The following is an 18,900-nucleotide window of genomic DNA, read 5'->3' as shown; positions in this document are numbered from 1 at the left end:
GATAGTGTGGTCCTGATTAAAGTACTGTAAGAAGACTGAAGAATACTAGGATATTGCTCATAATCATTTGATTTGCCCTAAATCCAGCTTTTTATCATCCTTATCATTCTCACTTATCCATAACTGCAGAGCCCCCTTTTTGTCAGGTATCCTTCCTACCTCTTCCATTTTACTGTTGCTGATTGTTTCCATTTTTCCAGAAAATTCAAAGGGCCTCTTTGAATATATATAGTGTTTGGCTAGTCCAGAGCTCTCTAGGTATTCTTTTTTTTTTTCTTTTTAATGTTTATTTTTGAGGGAGAAAGTGTGAGTGGGTGAGGAGCAGAGAGAGGGGGAAAGAGAACCCAAAATGGGCTCTGTGCTCATAGCGAGAGCCCGATCCCAGGTGTGAACTCACAAAACTGTGAGATCATGCCTGAGCCGAAGTCGGACGCTTAACTGACTGAGCCACCCAGAAGCCTCTCAAATTTAGGGATTCTTATTTGTTATCATGTACTACATCATGGTAATAATAACATAATATCACTTATTTTTTATTTGGAATTCCCACTAGGTTGTAAGGTCCATGGCAGTAAGGGCTCTGTCTTTTCTGTGCCTTTACTGCATAGCATGCTCTAAAACATAGCAATAGGGGCACCTGGGTGGCTCAGTCGGTTAAGCGGCCGACTTCGGCTCAGGTCATGATCTCACGGTTCGTGGGTTCGAGCCCCGCGTCGGGCTCTGTGCTGCCAGCTCAGAGCCTGGTGCTGCTTCGGATTCTGTGTCTCCCTCTCTCTCTGCCCCTCCCCCGCTCGAGCTCTGTCTCTCTCTGTCTCTCAAAAATAAATAAACATTTAAAAAAAATAAAAAAATAAAAAAAATAAAACATAGCAATAGCTAATAGTGGCTAGTACTATATACTGGGTCCTGTTCTAAGTGCTTTACTTGTATTTAATTCATTCTCATACGGCTCTATGAGATGCTATTAAAATCTCCATTTTGTTGCAGTACAGGTAAGTTAACCACCTTGCTCACGGTCACATGTTAGTGTTAGTGATTTGAACCCAGGCAGTCTGAGTTGAAAGAATGGAAGAATCTATTCAAAGTCAAGTAATGGGATATATGTCTTCGTAATTTCTATGGTATGGTTCACAATTTAGTATTTCTCACTTGGATTTTAAAAATGTGTATTTGCATTTGTTTCTATTAAGACATATGCTGAAGTTCTTCATGGGAAGGCAGATCTTAATGTAAGGTAATAAAAATGTTACAAAATCAAAGAACCCATGTATGTATAACATGATACAAGCTTGCTTTTCTGTATTGTTAATTGCATTGGATGGATTAGTAATATCCCTTACTAAAGTATATATGGTGCTTTATGGGTGCCTGGGCTCAGTCGTTTAAGCATCTGACTTTAGCTTAGGTCATGATCTCATGGTTCGTGAGTTTGAGCAATCAGTCTCTCTGCTGTCAGCACAGAGCCTGCTTAGGATCCTCTGTCCCCTTCTCTCTCTGCCCTCTGCCCCTCCCCCCCCCCCCCCCCCCCCCCCCGCGCCGGTGTTTTCTTTCTCCCTCCCTCCCTCTCCTAAATAAACTATAGTGCTTTATGGTGTGTGTGTGTATGATGTATGTGTATACATACATATATATTTGGTATAATTAGTGTTATTTTTCAAAGAAATTTTACAGGAGGGCTTTGTTTTGTAATTCATACCACTAACTAGATTGTAAGCATCTTCAAGACAAGAATAGGATTGCTTAATTTTAATTTTTTCCCTGTATTACCACACAGCATCTATGATAGTGTTTTTACTCTTTGTCTGCATATTGGATTCCTCCACAAACTAGCCCCCCTCCCAAAAGAAGCATACCAAGAGTTTTAAAATCAGAGTCTTCTGAGAATTGAGGATAAAATTCTTCATAGTTCAATCTTTTAGAACAATTAGTGTTTGAGACAAAGGTTCTTTGTGAAAATAATATAAATTTTCTTTGCTCTTTAAGACCTCCTTCAGTGAAGGGGAAAGGCATATACTGTATGGGGGAAGAGGGAGGGGCTTGCTAAAGTACCATTCCCAACTTTACAGGGTTCTTCAAGTTTTATGAGAGAAGGACCATCCTTAACTGTATCATACAAAGGACTTCTTTGAATATAGATAATATTTGGCTAGTTGCTCACATCTTTTGGCAGCCAGTGTGTAAGCAGGATCTGTCCCTTGACCAGGATCATAGGAGATCTAGCACAGCATCATAAAATATATAAGAAATTGAGTATCCATATTTAGTGAAAAAAATGTAGAGCTGACTGCCCTTGCTGATGAGCCATAATACTCCCAGCTTCCCCTTACTTTAGGGATAATTCTAGATTGAAATTTGGTACTCCTGACAGCATCTGTCTCAAAAAACTGGCCTTTACCACCCAGTTCCTGAGTGATTTTAGTTAATTCTATAGCATGCATTCCAATAACTTATAACAAAGCTGGTATATAATACTGCAGAATATAATATATAATAAAACTGCATAATGTATAGTATATATGGTTTCTTTTTTTGACCTATGAAGCTTTTTTTAAATTTTATTTTAATTACAGTACAGTTAACATAGTGTGATATAAGTTTTCATAATTTACTTTGAATTGGTCCTCTACCTGTTCCCTAAATGTACTTCCAAATCTGTGTCTGCAGCAACCTCCAAGACTCATCTTGCATGTTGCTTCAAAACCAAAATGTGTAAAATAAATTCACATTTACTGTTCTTATTCTCCCTTTATCTTGTGGCCAAAACATGTTTTTTTCCTTCCCTACTTAGATCATATATTTATACATCAGTTCCTTTCACTTCTGTTACATTTATCTTTTTCCATTAAAACTTTAGCCAAATAAAAATGAAAATTAAAAATCATCTTTTTTCATGAACCTTAACCTGACTAACAAATTCCATTGATCTTTTACTTAATTAAGTGTATTGGTTACAGGGGAGCTTTTCTAAACATGTTTAAGCTGAGCCCCAACCCCTACTCCCAGAGACTGATTTAATTGGTCCATTATCTCTATATGTGACAACTTAAGTTGATCCTTAAAGCGCAGCCCACACTTGAGAACCACTGAAATGTAACTGAAGCCTACATGTTCCATTAGACTTGCTTATTTTTGATGCCTTACAGTTTGTCCTCTAGTTTGTTCTCTAGTTTTCTAGAGAACTCAAGGTCTAAAAGCATTTTCTATTTTTGAACCCTATTTTTTTGTTGATCGAGGCTAGGGCACTGTTTCTTAAAACAAAGGTATGTTTGAGAAACACCCTACATCATCTGGGGTGGTTTTTTTTTTTTTAATGTAGATAGTTGGGCCCCACCTGGACCTAGTGAAAAATGTTTCAGGAAATCTACATTTCTTTCTTTTTTTTAATAAACATCATAGTTGATTATTCTGCTTATCAGAATGAAAACTGCCCTATTATGCAAAAAGTACTTAATAAATGTGGAATTTAGCTTAAATTTTGTTTCCCCAGCTAGACTAGTAAATGTTCTAAACACCGAGATCTTGTTCTCTGCTTTTCTGTCTGTGTAAGAGAGGGCTGGTCAAGGACTAGATCTTACTCTTTGGTTTGCCCAGTATGGTTTGGTGCTTTTATGTTGATAAAATCTTAATATCAAGTTGAATTGTTTGTTACCATATTAACCATTTTCCTGCAAAACTAGAATTAAACAAATTGTTGAATATGTGGTTATGAATGTTGGGGGCCTTTGAGGCTATAGCATGGAAGTGTACCCTCACTCAACTTTTCTTAGACTTGCAGACTTGAAAAGACCTTGAAGATCATCTAGTCTGTTTCTTTCATTTTATGGTGGAGGAAATTGGGACCCAGATTGCTTGAGAGCCATACACAAAGTGACAAGATTAATGGCAGAGCCAAGACTAGATTCCTAATCCAGCGCTCTTTATTTCATCAACAAGCTCTGTGAAGCAGCAATGATTGGGTTAAGTTTCAGTTGAAGGTTTTCTGCTTCTTAAATACAAAGGGAAGAAGAATCTTTGCAGAACCAAAAACATCTTGATATTTGTAATGAGGACATCTACCTTTACTCACAATATTTACATTTTGAGATAGATTATTGAAAGAAAGAGGATCTTTGCCAAAGAAATCCTTAACTGAAAATGGGTGGGTTTGAGATGTAAAGCCCACTTGGCATACAGTTTTGTTGTTGTTTTTTAGTGGAACTTTGCTTCTCTCTCCTGACATTTCCATGTCTCTATTTATAGCCAGTGATCTCTTTGGAATTTGCCTTCTGATTCTGTTTGTTCTTTTATGTTGCTTCATATTAACTGATATTCTCACTTCGTTTTTGTTAAATATATTTGAAAGGACTTGATAATGAAAAGAAGGAATTAAAATTTTTAGAAGCATCTGAAATTATTTTTTGTGATTTACCATAATCATTACTTATAACAGGTCATCTAATTGTAGTGCCTAATGATACAAGTACTAACTTTTCAAGATAGGATAATAGTTTATTTTTTAAATTTAAAAACATACGAAAACTACAATACATTTCTTTTATCCAGGACAGGTAATAAATACTTGGATTCTTAACAACCTTGCTCTTTAATGATGATGTATTTGATATAAGTGAAGACCAAGAGATTTTTGCTTAGAGCCTTTAAAATGGTAAACTCCTTAAGTGTAGGAATTGTTTTATTTACCTTTGTGATTAAAATAATACCTGTCATCCATAGGTACTTACTTATTCAATTCAGGAAAAATGCTGGGCATTGTTCTTGGTGCTGGAGATACCTTAGTGAACAAAACAGACAAATATGCTTACCCTCAGGAAGCTTATTCTAGCAAGTGAATGTTGAAGGAAACCATGAATCACTACAAAGACTCCATCTTTGTTTTCAGATAGTTCTTTGCATCAGTCTAAAAAAGAATAATCTGGAGCCCCTGGCTGGCTCAGTCTGTGGAGAGTTTGGACTCTTGATCTCAAAGTTGTAAATTCATGCCCCACACTGGGTGTAGAGATTACTTAAAATCCTAAGAATAATCTGTAGTTTATTAAACAATGGGGTGAAGAGTTGGAATGGAAGAAGTTTAATGATCAGATCATTCATTCATTAAACATTTACTTCTGAGTGTGAGTATGTAAAATTACTTGAAATAATAACATAATTGCCAGTTATTGTCATCCTGATTCTCATTCGTGTTCTGTTTGCAACCCTGAGTAAAGGCTTCAGTTGCTAGCCAGGTCACATTCAGGGAACTTCATCTTAAATCAGATACTACTGAGTACTTCTGACTATGCTGGCCAGAAACTCCATATTCACCAAAGTTCTAGTCTTTTCATATTTCCCTTTTCTTTCAATCTCTATTACTTCCTGGCCTCAGTTTGCCAGTCACTTCAAGAATTCCCAACTCTCATTCCCCTTTTCTGTCAGTCGTGTCTACTCTTTAAATCCACGTTTGTTTGTTTTTTTTTAATTTTAGAGAGTGTGCACAAGTGGGGGTGAGGGGCAGAGAGAGAAAGAATCTCAAGCAGACTCCATCCTCAGCGCAGAGCCCAATGCAGGGCTTGATCCCATGACCCTGGGATCATGACCTGAGTCTAAATCAAGAGTCGAGCACTCAACTGACTGAGCCACCGGGCACCCCTAAATCTACAACTCTTTTTTTTTTTAAGTTTAAATATTTATTTTGAGAGAGCATGAGTAGGGGAGAGACAGGAGAGAGAGAATCCTAAGCAAGCTCTGCACTGTCTACATGGAGCCCAACAGGGGATTGAACCCACAAACCATGAGATCATGATCTGAGCCGAAATCAAGTTAGATGCTTAATCAAATGAGTCACCCAGGCACCCCTAAATCCATGACTCTTAATCATTTAAAATACATATTGGAGGGCGCCTGGGTGGCTCAGTCAGTTAAGTGGCCGACTTCAGCTCAGGTCATGATCTCGCGGTCTGTGAGTTCAAGGCCCGCGTCAGGCTCTGTGCAGACAGCTCAGAGCCTGGAGCCTGTTTCAGATTCTGTGTCTCCCTCTCTCTCTACCCCTCCCCCGTTCATGCTCTGTCTCAAAAATAAATAAACGTTAAAAAAAATTTTTTTTAATAAAATACATATTGGAGTTAGTTGAGCTTCAATTCACCATTTGTTACCTAGGTGTGAAGTTATTTAACCTTTCCAAGTTTAACCTTTTTTGAGTTTCTGCTTGTTTTTAAATCTGTTTTTATTTTTATTAAACTTTCTTTTTAATATTAGTAATTTTTTTTAGGTTTAATTATTTAGTTTGAGAATGAGAGTGCAAGAAGGGGAGAGAAAGAGAGAATCCTAAGCAGGCTCCACACCATCAGTACAGAACTCCATGTGGGGTTCAAACTCATGAACTGAGATCATGCCCTGAGCTGAAACCAAAGGTTGGATGCTTAACAGACTGAGCCACCCAGGCGCCCTAAATTTTTTCTTAAAAAAAATTTGTTTTTAATGTTCATTCATTTTTGAGAGAGAGTTGGGGAGTGGCAGAGAGAGGGAGACAGAATCTGAAGCAGGCACCAGGCTCCGAGTCGTCAGCACAAAGCCTGACATGGGGCTCAAAGCCACGAACCGTGAGATCATGACCTGAGCGAAAGTCAGATGCTTAACCAACTGTGCCACCCATGTGTCCCTAAACTTTCTTTTTTTTAAAAATTTTAAAAAATGTTTATTTTTGAGACAGAGCATGAGCGGGGGAGGGGCAGAGAGAGAGGGAGCAGGGGAGACGTAGAATCCGAAGCAGGCTCCAGGCTCCAAGCTGTCAGCACAGAGCCCGACACGTGGCTCAAACTTACAGACTGTGAGATCATGACTTGAGCTGAAGTCAGATGTTTGACTGAGCCACCCAGACACCCCTAAACTTTCTTTTTTAAGTTTATTTATTTTGAGAGCATGTATGTGTGCATGCACGTGCACACATGCTCCTTAGGGAGGGGCAGAGAGGGATTGAGAGAATCCCAAGCAGGCTCTGCACTGTCAACACAGAACCCTATGCAAGGCTCAAACTCATGCACCGTTATGTCATGACCTGAGCCAAAATCAACAGTCAGACGCTTAACCAACTGAGCCACCCAGGTGCCCCTTAAATGTTTTTATTTTTAAATTAAACTCTGTGCCCAATGTATGACTCAAACTCATGATCGCAAGATCAAGAGTCACATGCTGTACCCACTGAGCCAACCAGGTGCCCCCTGAGTTTCAGTTTGTTTTTGATACCCTAAGCATTGCTATGAAAATTAAAAATGAGGGGCGCCTGAGTGGCTCAGTCATTTAAGCATCTGACTTCAACTCAGGTCATGATCTCACAGGTCGTGAGTTCAAGCCTCATCAAGCACTGCATGGGATTCTCTCTCTTCCTCTTTCTCCGCCCTGTATGTGCTCTCTCTTTCCCTCTCTCTCAAAATAAATAAACAAAATCATTTCTCTAAAAAAAAATTAAAAATGAGATTGTAACCAGATACTATTTCCCATAAGTAATGAAAACCAATATTAAATAATAGCCAAAAAATCCAGGCATTAAGTGGCTCTAGGGCTAGTTGATTTAGCAGCTCAGCAATATATGATATACCCATTGTTTTTTCATCTTTGCCCTCTGCCATCCTCAGCATGTGTCTTAATGCTCCAGATGATTGCATAAATGTTACCATGGTTCCCAGTGTTATGCACTCATAACTATAAAGTGGAAGAAAGTTTTTTGTCTTTAAAAGCAAGGAAACTTTTCTACTACTCCCTTCCCACGGACACCAATCGGACTAACCTTGTGCTGACCAAAGCTGAATCACAGGCTTACTCTAGCAAGTAACATGCTCGGTTTTGAATAATTAAGATTCATCTCCTGGGGATAAGTGAGAGGCCCCACCTTCCTAGTAATAGTTATTACTACTGCATTTGTGAATCTTAGGACTCTGTCCTTGGGTCTTTTTTTCTGTCTGTATTCACTCTAGTATAATCTCTAGCATCGAGGTTTTAAGGTTACCTCTACTCCCAGTGATTTATCTTCCATCTGGACTGCTTCTTTGAATACTAGACTGCTATATCCAACTGCCAATTAGATACTACCATTTGTAAGTTTAATAGGCATCTTAAACTTAATATGTCCTATATTGACCTCCCCAATTCCCCAACCCTCCGCTCTCCTATCTTCCTATATTAGTCAATAGCAATTGTGTTCTTTCAGTTTGCTGAGGCTGAAAAACCTTGTTGTCATTATTGATTTCTCTCATATCCCACATCTGATTCATCACGAAGTCCTATTGACTCCATCTTTAAAATAAATAACACCTTCACTGCTACATTATAGTCCAAGCCATCTGAATTACTGCGATATAATCTTATTGGTCTTCCATCATTGCCCACCATCCTTTCTTACTCTTAAGACAGAGGCCAAAGCAATCATGTCATTCTGCATAAAACGCTCCAATGACTTATCTTCCTTCAATATGAGCCAAAGTGTTTAGTGGCCTACAAGTCTCTACACCATCTAGCTACTTATTATTTCTCTGACCACATCCCCACCCCATCATTCTGACACAGCTACATCTTGAAGATGCTTGGCATTCCCTCACCTCCAGACTCTTGTACTTGATTTTTCCCTCTACATGGTATGTTCAACCCCCACAAATATACATAGCTTTCACTCTGTCATAGTACAAATGTCATTTTCTCTGTGAGGCCATTTTTGGCCACCCAATATAAAATTTTAGTTCCCTTATTTTCCTTTTCCTCATTTTTCTTGATTCCTACCACCATAGGAATACTACTCCATATAGTAGTATTTTAAAAATATTTTCAATTAAAAAAATCTTTATATCTCCCCCATTAGAATGTGAAATACATGAGGCAGGGATTTTTGTTCATACTGTATCCCCAAGTACCTAGAAAGATACCTTGGCATATGGAAGGTCCTTAAAATGTTTGTAAAGATGGGTGCATGGGTGGCTCATTTGGTTGAGTGTCTGATTCTTCATTCTTTCCCTCTTTCTACCCCATCCCCACTCGTGCTCTCTCTCTCTTAAAATAAACTTAAAACTTTTTTTTAAATTTAAAATGTTTGTAAAGAAATAAATGTCCATTCATCATGATTTCTTGGTTTTGACTGGGTCCAATTTAGTAATATTTTACTTGTTCCTGATTATTTGCCTTTCTATTTCCCATAACTGCTATTTAAGACCACCACCATTCTTATCAAATGCCCAATTTTTTCCTCAACTCTTTAGTAGTGGATGTCCTTTTTAAAAAAATTTTTAGGGACGCCTCGGTGGCTCAGTCAGGTAAGCATCCAATTCTTGGTTTCAGCTCAGGTCATGATCTCATGGTTCGTTAGTTTGAACCCCGCCTTGGGCTCTGTGCTGAGAGCAAGGAACCTACTTAGGATTCTCTCTGTGTCTCTCTCTTCCTCTCACTGCCCCTCCCCAATGTGTGCATGCTCACGTGTGGTCTCTCTCAAAAATAAATAAACTTACATTCTTTTAAAAAGAACATCGATATCATGTATGAACTTCTTGGTCTTCCTAGTCAGTCTTCTTGCCTTCAAATTTATAAATTTGTCCTTATTTATTTTCTCTTCATCTCAGAGCCCATTTCTCATTTTGTTCAAATTTTATCTACTTGTACTCTTGGTACCAAAGCTTCCTATCTTCTCTGAACCTTACCTAAGCAATCATTTCTTATGTGTTGTATTTTTATATATTTCATTTTCCTCTCTATTGTTTTCTTCCTTTCTTGACCATCTTCAAACCTCCTTTATTCCTTCCCTTATATATAATTCTCTCTTTTCTTCAGATGATTTCCTAGAAGTGTTTAAATTTACTATTCCGTCTTGTTCAATCCACTGGATGCTGGCTTTTGCTTTTCACTGACTACAATTCCATCTGCCTCCCTCATAGGATTGTTGTAAGAGATTAAACGGGATTCTTTGTGTTAAGTTTTTAGAGTAGGGCTTGCACATAGTTAATGCTTTTTTGAATGCTTACCATGAATACCTATAACTCTTGAAACCAAAATCATTCTCTTGTGGGTATTTTATTACTTTTGACTTTCCTATATCCTTCATGAAACACTCCTCCTTGGGGCTCCTGGGTGGCTCAGTTGGTTAAGCATCTGACTTCGGCTCAGGTCATGAACTAGTCCCCAGTTCAGAATATTACAACTTTCTTCTGGACGTCTTCATCCACATTCAATTTGATTAAGTATTGTTGTTCTAGGTGTTTGGGAGTCAAAAATTAAATAAACCAGGGCACCTGGGTCGCTCAGTTGGTTAAGCGTCCGACTTCAGCTCAGGTCATGATCTCACAGTTCATGAGTTTGAGCCCCACATCGGGCTCTGTGCTGACAGCTCAGAGCCTGGAGCCTGCTTCGGATTCTGTGTCTCCCTCTCTCTCTCTTCCTCTTCCACTTGTACTCTCTCTCAAAAATAAAGATTAAGAAAATTAAAAAAAACAAACACTCCTCTTTTTGGTTTTGGGACACCAATGGTATCATGATGCTTTCAGCTCCAAGTAACAGAATCTCTCTAACAGTAAGTCCAATGATGGGTGGTTTCAGGATTGATTCAAAGATGTAACAACAGTGTCCAGAACCCAGGCTCTTGCTCTTTACCCTGTACCATTCTCACTGTGTCACAGATGTTTACTTTCAGGGTTGTAAGGCAACAAGCATGTTTTCATTATCCAGAAGCAGAAAGGCAGTACTAGGGTTTCTCCTGAGTAGGTATTTATAAGGAGGACAGTCTGCCTAAAGCTCCCCAGAGCATTTCCCTTCCATGTCATTGGCCACCCCTACACCAATCATTGGCAAAAGGAAATGTGATTACTATGATTGATTTAAGCTAACCATGAGTCATTCCCCAGGCCTGGGGAAGCTCCCACCTTCCTTGAGATCATTACTTTGGGAGAATTTGGATATCTGTTAAGCCAGAAAGAAGATAAGAATGGCTATTTGGTTCATAAGCAGTAGTATCTGCCATTCCATTCTTAACCTGGTTAGTCTCTGTTCCTTCTTAGTGGTTTTCATTGTCTCCCTTTGAATGATGTACCCCTTAAATGCTGGGCATCCTAAATCTCTTTGATTCTTCCAAAAATTATTCCTCTTGGGGTGCCTGGGTGACTCAGTTAAGTGATCAACTCTTGATTTTAGCTCACGTCATGATCTTATAGTTTGTGAGATCAAGCCCTGCATCAGGCTCTGCGCTGGGATTGGAGCCTGCTTAAGATTCTGTCTTTCCCTCCTACCCTCTCTCTGTCTCTTAAAAAAAAAAAAAAAAAAAAAAAAAAAAAAAAAAAAAAATTCCTCTTTTACATTTTAAAATACTACTTCTGTTATAATCTTTCCTAAAGCTTTATTTCCAGCTAAGACTTTTTTCCTTTTTGTTTTTAATATAATTTATTGTCAGATTGGCTTCCATACAACACCCAGTGCTCATCCCAACAAGTGCCCTCCTCAATGCCCATCACCCACTTTCCCCTCTCCTCCACCCTCCATTAACCCTCAGTTTGTTCTCTGTATTGAAGAGTCTCTTATGGTTTGCCTCCCTCCCTCTCTGTAATTTTTCCCCCCTTCCCTTCCCCCATGGTCTTCTGTTAAATTTCTCAAGATCTACATATGAGTGAAAACATATGGTATCTGTCTCTGACTGACTTATTTCACTTACCATATGGTAACCTCCAGTTCCATACATGTTGCTTCAAATGGCAGGATTTCATTCTTTCTCATTGCCAAGTGGTATTCCATCATATATATAAACCCCATCTTTATCCATTCATCAGTTGATGGACATTTAGGCTCCTTCCATAACTTGGCTATTGTTGAAACCACTGCTATAAACATTGGGGTACATGTGCCACTTTGCATCAGCACTCCTGTATCCCTTGGATAAATTCCTAGCATGCTATTGCTGGGTCATAGGGTAGTTCTATTTTTAATTTTTTAAGGAACCTCCACACTTTTCCAGAGCGGCTGCACCAGTTTGCATTCCCACCAACAGTGCAAGAAGGTTCCCATTTCTCCCCATCCACACCAGCATCTATAGTCTCCTGATTTGTTCATTTTAGCCACTCTGACCAGTGTGAGATGGTATATCAGTGTGGCTTTGATTTGTATTTCCCCGATAATGAGTGATGTTGAGCATCATTTCATGTGTCTGTTGGCCATCTGGATGTCTTCTTTGGAAAAGTATCTCTTCATGTTTTCTGCCCATTTCTTCACTGGATTATTTGTTTTTCAGGTGTGGAGTTTGGGGAGTTCTTTATAGATTTTTAAAAAAATTTTTTTCTTTTTCCTTTTTTTTATGTGCCTTTTTTCTTTTTTATTTTTTTCTTTTTATTTTTTTTAATTTTTTTTTTCAACGTTTATTTATTTTTGGGACAGAGAGAGACAGAGCATGAACGGGGGAGGGGCACAGAGAGAGGGAGACACAGAATCAGAAACAGGCTCCAGGCTCTGAGCCATCAGCCCAGAGCCTGACGCGGGGCTCGAACTCACAGACCGCGAGATTGTGACCTGGCTGAAGTCGGACGCTTAACCGACTGCGCCACCCAGGCGCCCCTTCTTTTTCTTTTTTAATGTTTATTATTGAGAGAGAGACACAGAGTGTGAGTAGGGGAGAGGTAGAGAGAGAGGGAGACATAGAATCCGAAGCAGGCTCCAGGCTCTAGGCTCTGAGCTGGCAGCACAGAGTCCGACACAGGGCTCAAACTCATGAACCATGAGATCATGACCTGAGCCAAGGTCAGATGCTTAACCAACTGAGCCACCCAGGCACCCCTCTCTCCTAGCATCATGTAGTGCAACAGGGATTTCAGGACTGGTTTCCTTAATGCCCCTTTACCCATTTAGCCCATTCCCCCTCCCATAACCCCTACAGTAACCCTCTGTTTGTTCTCCTTATTTAAGAGTGTCTTATGTTTTGTCCCCCTCCCTGTTTTCATATTATTTTTGTTTCCTTTCCCTTATGTCCTCATATGAGTGAAGTCATATGATATTTGTCTTTCTCTGACTAATTTCGCTTAGCATAATACCCTCTAGTTCCATCCACATAGTTGCAAATGGCAAGATTTCATTCTTTTTGATTGCTGAGTAATACTCCATTTTGTGTGTGTGTGTGTGTGTGTGTGTGTGTGTGTGTGTGTGTATTTCACATCTTTATCCATTCATCCATCGATGGACATTTGGCCTCTTTCCATATTTCAGCTATTGTTGATAGTGCTGCTATAAACTTTGGGGTGCATGTGTCCCTTTGAAACAGCATACCTGTATCCTTTGGATAAATACCTAGTAGTGTAATTGCTGGGTTGTAGGGTAGTTCTATTTTTAATTGTTTGAGGAACCTCCATACTGTTTTCCAGAGTGGCTGTACCAGTTGCATTCCCACCAGCAGTGCAAAAGAGATCCTCTTTCTTTGCATCCTCCCCAACATCTGTTGTTGCCAGAGTTGTTAATGTTAGCCATTCTGACAGGTGTGAGGTGGTATCTCATAAGACTTTTTTTTCCCTAGCTCCCAGTTCAGAATATCCAACTTTCTTCTGGACATCTTCATCCACATTAAATTCAATTAAATATTGTTGTACTAGGTTTTTAGTAGTCAAAAATTAAATAAACCAGGGCGCCTCAGTGGCTCAGTTGATTAAGCATCCGACTTCAGCTCTGATCATGATCTCACAGTTGGTGAGTTCGAGCCCCGCATCGGGATTCTGTGATGACAGCTCAGAGCCTGGAGCCTACTTCAGATTCTGTGTGTCCCTCTCTCTCTGCCCCTCCCCTGCTCGCAGTCTGTGGGTCTGTCTCAAAAATAAATAAACATTAAAAAAAAATTTTTTTAATTTAAATAAACCTTTCCTATATGATCTTACATCGTAGTTGGGGAGTTAGCTAGAGAAAGGAGTTGTTACAACATATAGTAGTTACAAATGCAGTCTTAGCAAGCAATAAAATTACCAAGTATGGAAGTAACCTAGATGAGTGGGTCATTAATAGGGTGGTAGGCATATTCTAGGTGGAACTCATTTTTCCCTTCAAATGTACTCTTCGTATATTCTATACTTTCATTAGTAGTCCAACTGAGCACACCTTTCTTCAGTCTAGAAACAGGGCAATCTAAAATCCTTCCAAACCCCCAAATACAGTTTGTTGGCAAATTGCACACATTTTACCTTTTTATTACTTAAATTTACCCACTTGTGATTGTATACTATAATCATTATACTTTGCATCCTTGTAATTTCTCATTTCATAATTATTTACTCAGGAAAAGTTAATTGAATAGCAATATATTATAAATATGGCTTTATACTAGAAAAAAAAGTTGTAGGGAAAAAAGTTACAACTGTGTGGGTAAGGCATAAGCAAAGAGGTGGTTATATCATTATGATAAGTGATAGAGTGGAGATACTGGGGAAAATATGGGAACTGGAGCTCAGGAGAACCTAATCAAGCTGGGGCTCAGATTTGCCCAACTAGAGGCTGAGTCTCAAAGCAGTAGTGAGCTCCGTGCAGAGGGGGAAGAATGGAATACACCCACATTGTTTTCCTTTATATTCCTTTATAATGAAATATTACTTCAGAGACATTACTTTGGGTGACTGGACTTAATGTTGCTTTTGCTCAAAAACAGTTTTTTAACTGATCATCATTAATTTAGAAGATTATCAGTAGTAGTGTATCATACAGTTGATCCTTCATTATTCACCAATTCTGTACTTTCATATTTGCCCTCTCTAAAATGTATTTGTAACTCTGAAATCAGCATTTGAGAGGCTTTCCTGGTCATTTGCAGACATATGCACAGGCAGACCAGGAAAGAAAAAGTGTATATATATTATATATATCTATATCGATATCTATATATCTATAGATATCTATCTATATCTATATATATTATACATATCTATATTGATATCTATATATAGATATATAGATATAGATACTGATATGGATACACATAAATCCTATGTTCCCAGTTGAGGTCTAGCAAGGCAGTGCTTACAACTTATTTTAGCTCTCATAAACAAGTTTTTGTGATCTAGTTAGTGCATTTTTGCATTTTATGCTTTTTGTTGGTGATTTTACTGTTTAAAGTAATGTTTCACCATACGGCTGAATTGCTGTCTAGTGTTCCTAGGCACAAGAAGGCTGTGAGGTGAGAGAGAATACATGTGTTAGAAAAACTTCATGCAGGCCCAAGTTATAGTACTATTGGCCATGAGTTCAATGGTACATTAAATGAGGTGTCTAAACAGAAACACATAAAACAAGGTTATGTATTGATGACCTGACTTAACCCTGCCATTTCGCTTGTATTCACTAATTAGTATTATTATTTGTTAATTAGCATTCACTAATTCAGCATCCATGACAACTTTATAGAACATAACTATGGCAAATAATGAGAATCGACTACTTTGTGGGTAAATTTGATTTTGGCAAACAGCCAAAGTCATTTATGGCCAGGAGGGATGGGTTAGTTGAACATGATTAAGCTGGACAGTATAGAGGTATGATTAAAGTCTTTGTCAACCTTTTAAAACATATTCCCCCTTTTTGCTAAACAAATAGCTTACTTACCACCCTAAATATTCAAATATATTCCCCTTAGCAGATATGCCCTGGTTGAGAATTAATACATACAAGTTTTATTTTACCATCAGCCAGGCTGATGTTTTATAGTGAGTGCTGTGTTTATAGTGAAAACTACAGTTTTTTATTTTATTTTTTTAAGTTTATTTATTTTGGAGAGAGGGAGCGTAAGGCAGGGAGGAACAGAGAGACAGAATCCAAGCAGGCTCTGCACTGTCAGCATGGAGCCCGATGTGGGGCTTGAACCCATAAACCATGAGATCATAACCTGAGCTGAATGCAAGAGTTGGACACTTAACTGACTGAGCCACCCAGGCACCCCAAAACTAGGTTTTTAAAAGTTTGCTAGATATAATAAAATTTTACTCTAGTGCATATTTAGACTTCTTTCTCCCTCTAGTCAAGAATAATTTGTATAAAGCAAGGGTTGGCAAATATTTTTGTTAAAGGTGAAACATTTACATTTTTAGGTTTTGTGGGCCATAGTCTTGCTGCAACCCCCCAACTCTGCCACCATATAGTGAAAGGTACTATTTTATATATTTGTATTGTAAACTCCCAAGGGCAGGGATCCTGCCTTCTACTGTTTTATACTTCATGGCATATAATACAGGAGAGCCTCAATAACTGTTGCCTTGACTTCCTGATTTAGTTTAGATAATGAAAAGACTTCATTTTAAAATATTAAATAGCCAAATGTTAAACCCTATCCATTTAAACTTCAGTTGTTCTTTTTAAGCAGTTACAGTAGTTTGGGCTCATTTTATTTGGAATTAGGCAGTCCATGGCCTAATTTTATAGTAGTGTTGAATACTATATAATATGTTGGCTTATTTTATACATTTCCTAATTAATATTTGGCAGGTTGCAAATAAAGTCTTTGAATCATAGTCGAATCATAGTAGCAGTGGTTTAATTATGACCTAATGGATGCAACATATTTTGAAGATATTTGATAGTTTGGATTAGGTACTGATTTAAATGAAATCATTTGAGTTTTAAACATTGGGAGAGCTAAACAAACAAACTTGCTAGATAATCAGTTTATTGCAGTCTTGGCTAAGATTCTGACAGTTCAGTGAAATAGCCTGTAATCTTTTCTGTCTCTCCTCTGTGCTACAGACATTTTTTTTTATTTGTGTTAGTTGTCTTATTCTGAGGAACTGTTGGTTTCACTGTAGCTACAGACTACTACCCTTTCTCTAGCCAATTAAGTTTTTCAAGGGATTCTGATGCCTTCTTTGACTTCTTATGAAAGGAGAAACTTTAGAAAAGAATAAAGTGAAAAATCACATAAATTCCTCATTTCCTAATGTGGCTTTTACTTTCAGCATTGTAAAAGTATACACTGAGTAAGCATGTGTAAATGGAGCCATTCCCACTATTTCATTCTAAATGTAAAGTATTAAAAAAAAATACAAGTATGTTTTATTTCAAGATAAAAAATGGGAGCCCCTGGGTGGCTCAGTTGGTGGAGCATCCAACTTCCGGTAAGGTCATGATCTCATGATTCGTGAGTTCAAGCCCTGCATTGGGCTTGCTGCTGTCAGTGCATAGTTCACTTCAGATCCTCTGTCCCCCTCTTTCTTCCCCTCCCCTGCTCTCTCTCTCTCTCTCTTTCTCTGTCAAAAATAAATAAACATTAAAAAAAATTTTTTTTAAGATAAAAAAATGGAATACTATTGGGGTGCCTGGGTTACTCAGTTGGCTAAGCGTCCAGCTTCAGCTCAGGCCATAATCTCGCAGTTTGTGAGTTCAAGCCTGATGTCCATTTAAAAAAAAATGGAACACTATTTTTCTACATTAAAATTAAATTGACAAAATTGTAACATATTTAGAGTGCACACTGTGATAATTTGATATATGTCTACAACATAAAAGGATTCCTTCCCCTTTAGTTAATCCACATGTCTATCACTTCACATATTTACCTCTTCTTAAGATAGTAAATCTTCACAGATTTGAACGTCATTCTTGCACAGAGGCCTTGCTAATCTTTCAGTGTTATTCCAATTACAGTATAGGTGTTGTTGAACTGAGCACTGGGATACTATTTTATAAGTTATAATGGACTTTTCTTTAGAGTGTATCTGTTAAGATTTTATTTCCCCTAAATGTGCATCTGTGAGGGATATGTGTATGTGATATACTTAAGTTAACAGGTTGAGGTTTCTACAACATTGGATCATAGCACTGGTCATTAGTAGGAACCTCTGAACCTACACTGGCTAATACAGTGGCCACTAGCCACATGAAGCTAAGGGCTTGAAATGTGGCTATGTGAATTGAGTAAGTGTAAAATTAACACTAAATTCTGAAGACGTAATACCAAAAAAAAGAATGTGAAAGATCTTATTATTTTTATATTGATTACATGTTGTAATGACAATATCTTGGATTTACTGGGTTAAATAAAATACATTATTAAAATTAATTGCACTTTTCACTTTTTTTAAAATGTGGATTCTAGAAATGCTTACATTATATATGTGGCTTGCATGTGTAGCTCACTTTATATTTCTGTTGGATAGTATTGCTATAGATGATATGATCTTTTTTTTTTTAATGTTTATTTATTTTTTGTGAGAGAGAGAGAGCGTGTGAGCATGTGGATTAGGAGGGGTAGAGAGAAGGGGAGAGAGAATTCCAAGCAGGCACTGCCTTGTCCGTGCAGAGCCCCACATGGGGCTCAATCCCACGACTGTGAGATCATGACCTGAGCCAAAATCAAGAGTTGGATGGGCAACCGACTAACCACCCAAACATGCTGATATGAGCTTTAAACATAGTCAAAGTGTTATAATCAAATATCAATTTACAAGATCCAATTAAAATGACCTAGAATTCTATAGTTTTTTGGTTCTCTGATTCAATATTGGCAAGTAATGTAGAGAACACTTCTAACTGATTCCAAACTGCTAGGAAAGTATGGGATTAGCTCACTTTATGTTCACTAGTCCTCTAGTAAAGCTTTTCAATGACTTCTTATCAAAGAGGGTAAGAAAGAAGGGCAAGTTGTTACTGGGCTATTTTATTAGGATACTTTTTTTTTTTTTAATAAGGAAAGCCTTGTGAGGAGAAAGTCCTTTTTTTTTTTTTTTTTTTTTGAGAAGGCCCCATGCACAACTTGGGGCTTGGACTCACAACCCCAATGATTGTTATTCCACCAACTGAGCCAGCCACGCACCCCTAGGATACACTTTAATACCATCACAGAATAAAATCAGTTCTATATTCCCCCCAAAAAGGAAAAAACCATTTATTTATTTATTTATTTGTTTATTTATTTATTTATTTATTTAAATAATCTCTACGCCAATGTGTGATTCG

At 38.0% G+C, this 18,900-nt stretch overlaps 1 protein-coding gene and 1 non-coding gene across 5 annotated transcripts in view; one reads left to right on the top strand and one right to left on the bottom strand.

Moving 5' to 3' along the window:
* Positions 1–18,900, top strand: part of DNAJB4 (DnaJ heat shock protein family (Hsp40) member B4) — a 49,444-nt gene that overhangs the window by 5,381 nt on the left and 25,163 nt on the right. Inside the window, exon 1 of one of the 4 annotated variants that reach the window (XM_047869738.1) lies at positions 7,459–7,796. The exons of 2 other annotated variants lie outside the window; for them this stretch is intronic. The gene's annotated coding sequence lies outside the window, so the exon portion shown is untranslated. Of the gene's footprint in view, positions 1–7,458; positions 7,801–18,900 lie in introns of those variants that run through there. One more of the 4 variants, XM_047869736.1, reaches the window with a different exon arrangement.
* LOC125174223 (U6 spliceosomal RNA) lies at positions 17,508–17,613 on the bottom strand. Its single transcript, XR_007155345.1, has one exon. It is a non-coding gene; the product is annotated as a U6 spliceosomal RNA (small nuclear RNA).

The sequence above is a fragment of the Prionailurus viverrinus genome, chromosome C1 (genome assembly GCF_022837055.1).
Source record: "Prionailurus viverrinus isolate Anna chromosome C1, UM_Priviv_1.0, whole genome shotgun sequence".
In the NCBI taxonomy this organism is placed as follows: Eukaryota; Metazoa; Chordata; class Mammalia; order Carnivora; family Felidae; genus Prionailurus; species Prionailurus viverrinus.
Note: the sequence above shows the minus strand (reverse complement) of the source record. Positions and strands in the feature narration are given on the sequence as shown.